Source organism: Lissotriton helveticus, chromosome 9 (assembly GCF_964261635.1).
Source record: "Lissotriton helveticus chromosome 9, aLisHel1.1, whole genome shotgun sequence".
In the NCBI taxonomy this organism is placed as follows: Eukaryota; Metazoa; Chordata; class Amphibia; order Caudata; family Salamandridae; genus Lissotriton; species Lissotriton helveticus.
This window is the reverse complement of record NC_136070.1, coordinates 769,509,303-769,512,572: the sequence shown is the minus strand read 5'-3', so window position 1 is coordinate 769,512,572 and position 3,270 is coordinate 769,509,303.

Genomic DNA, 3,270 nt, shown 5'->3' with positions numbered 1-3,270 from the left:
CCCCAATACCGACGAACCAAAGAATTTATACTGTTGGTCTGGTTGCTCCAGACTGGCCCTCGCTCCCCTGAAAAGGAGCACCCGCTCTGACCTTGCTGGTCTGAGTAAGAAGCGATCTTCAAATCCTGCGTAGGTTGCCCTTGCCAAGGCTTGTTAACTCTGATCCAGAAGCCGACACCGCCGACAGCGAGAGCCTTTATGGAAAAGCTCGTGATCCACTCCTGGACATCCTCGGTGCCCCAGAGTCCAAATGGCAGCGGAGACAAGCTTCATGACAACCACTTGATTGCGCCCGACATCGCCTGGTTCCTTCCTGGTTCCTTCCTGGTCACTGGCTAGTGACCCAGACTCTGTCCCCTCTGCTTTCGGGTACTCTACATCTTCGATCCACCCTTGGATCACACCGGACTCTTCTCTTCTGGCCGCCTGCAGCATCTTCATCTCCAGGCACCATAGATCTTCGTGACGAAACCCGACACGCTTTTGCACCTGTGCTCCCGCTTCCTGTGGGTGAGGTAACTCTTGAACGCCGGTGCTCCTGTAGTGGTTTACACCTCTAGTGTCTAAGTCTAAAGTTTTGTTCTTCTAGTCCAGTCGGAAGACTCCTAAAACTGTAACTTGATAACTTTTACGCACCATTGACTTTGCATTGGTGCATGCATGTGCTTTTAGCGCTGCACCCGAATCCCGCGGGCTACTCCCGTCCTAACTGCTGTTAGTCCAGTGTAGTCCCAGCGATTCCCAAGGCCCTAGGCCTTACCACTGATTGAATAGTGATACTTATACCATTTCTTTTGATATATGGTTTGAGTGGCCAACGGCCTCATCCATAAACGTGCAACTTTCATATGTTATATTGTGCTTTTGTTTAAACGCGTGTGCTTCTATACTCATAAAGAGTACAGGGGATTATTCTGAGAATAAATACATATATTTTTATAATATATAACTTGTGTGGTGTCCTTTCATTTGATATTACAGGATTGCATATGGTAAAACAGCTGGCTTCACATGCCCTCTTGAGTTAAGCCTTTAGGCTGCTTAGTCCATGCTACCACTAGGATAGCTTGTCTTTTAAGGTTGACTTACAACCACCACCATAAGGGATTGTTTGGACTGATACAAGGTGCCCACAGAATTGTGGACATCATACATCAGGTCAACTTCTCACATTGGTGTGCAGCGGTGCACATTTGAGCTTGTTGTTGTTTTACCATTGCAATCTTTTCATCAAATTGAAAGATCACATTAAGTACCATAGGTACATATAAACAAAGCTTACATATTTAAGTTCTACTGAACTTAGTAGTTGTAGATCAAAGGGCTTAGCACACCCTGCCTACAACTCACTAGCAAGGTACAGTAGGAAAACACTTAGTGTAGGTAAGTGCATCACTTACACCTCACTAGAGTCATGTCTGGCACAGGTGAGCAACCCATTGCCCTGTCTGTGACAGGTGACCTTACCCAGGCACCTTCTAGCTATGACAAACTCAGCCACAAGGACTTGAGCGCCTTGTGCACTGCAAGGAGGCTGAAAAGGGGTCACAACCCTACAATTCACATCCTGATAGCCATCCTGGAGAAGGATGATCTTGAGAAAGCTAGAGAAGTTCCCTCAGGGTCAGGAGAAGGAGTGAACCCCCCAGAATCTGAGAACACCACCCGAGAGGTAGAAGATGAGGAGGTAGACCCAGAGACAGATGGTGATGATTCAGATCATGATCAAGGGGTTATCCAGGTACCAGTTGGGAGGCTTAGCCAAGTCAACTTGGACCTACATGGAAATGGAGAGAGCCAGCATCTCCCCAGAGTACATAACAGAATTCTTCCAGGCAATAGAAGGGAGAGATCTCTTTCCAGGGATTCTCACCTTTCTAGTGCCTCAAGGGAATCTCAAAGGGGAATGACTTCCCCCCAGAGAAAAGAGCATAAGGCCAGGATGAAAGCTGTTCAACTCCCGATAGAGAGGGAGGAGGTAGCCCTGGCCGAAGCTAAACTTGCTTTAGCAAGGGAACAAAAACTGTGTGGGGAGACACCCACTGGTGGCAGCATTATTCCTAGAGAGAAAGACAGGTCCTATGATAATAGAAACCTGACAAAGATCGTGCCCCCCTACAAGGAAGGGGATGACATCCACAAATGGATGACTGCTCTGGAGAGAACCTGCAGGGTACAGCAGGTTTCTCAAGAACAGTGGGCAGCACTCTTATGGTACTCCTTTTCTGAGAAAGGGAGAGACAAGCTCCTCACTGTTAGACCTGATGATGCTAAAAACTACTCTGTCCTGAAGAGTGTTCTTATTGATGGGTTTGGCCTAACCACTGAGCAATACAGGTTGTTGTTCAGAGATACCCAAAACGCTCAGACTCAGGACTGGACTGATGTTGTTGATTGTGCCACTAAGGCTCTGGAGGGTTGATTTCAGGGAAGTAAAGTCTCAGACTATACAGGATTGTACACTCTTATAATGAGAGAGCAGATCCTTAATAACTGTCCAAACCAGCTATTGCATCAACACCTTGTAGACTCTGATCTGACCTCTCCCCAAGAATTGGGAAAGAAGGCAGACAAATGGGTCAGAACAAGGGTTAAGCAGAAACCCCAGAACCAAGGAGGTGATCAGAAGAAAGCAGACCAGAAGGGTGGAGATAAGAAAGAAAAAGACCAGAAGTCTTCTTCAGGCCCCCAAAATAATTCTAATAAGGAGGGTGGTTCCCAAAATGGAAACAAGAAGAAGAAGAATGATGGCCCAAAGAAACCTTGGTGCAATACTTGTAAGTCCACTTCCCACTGGGGGAGTGAATGCACCAAGAAAAATCCAGTCCCTACCACTGCAGCCCCTAAGGCACCTGCACCCCCTAGTACAGTCAGCAGTGGTGGTACACAACCCAAGGCTATAGTGGGGTTAACCCTGGGTACTGAGATGGAGTCTGGCTTAGTCAGAATCCCTACTCAGGCAGTTCTGCTATATGATGTGGACATGTCAGTGACCACACCTATGAGTCCCAATACTTTGGGCAAATATAGACAGACGCCTTTAATCAATGAGAAACTGGCGCAGGCCTACAGGGACACATGTGCCAGTGTCACTATGGTGACACCTAACTTTGTGGACCCTGGACAAATCATACTAGGTGAGAACTACCTAGTGACCAATGCTAGCAATGTCACTACTACACATAGTGTGGCTGTTGGTAAATTCTCACGGGGAGGGGTAACTGGCCACAAGAAAGTTGTTGTAAGTGCAGACCTCCCAGTAGACTGTCT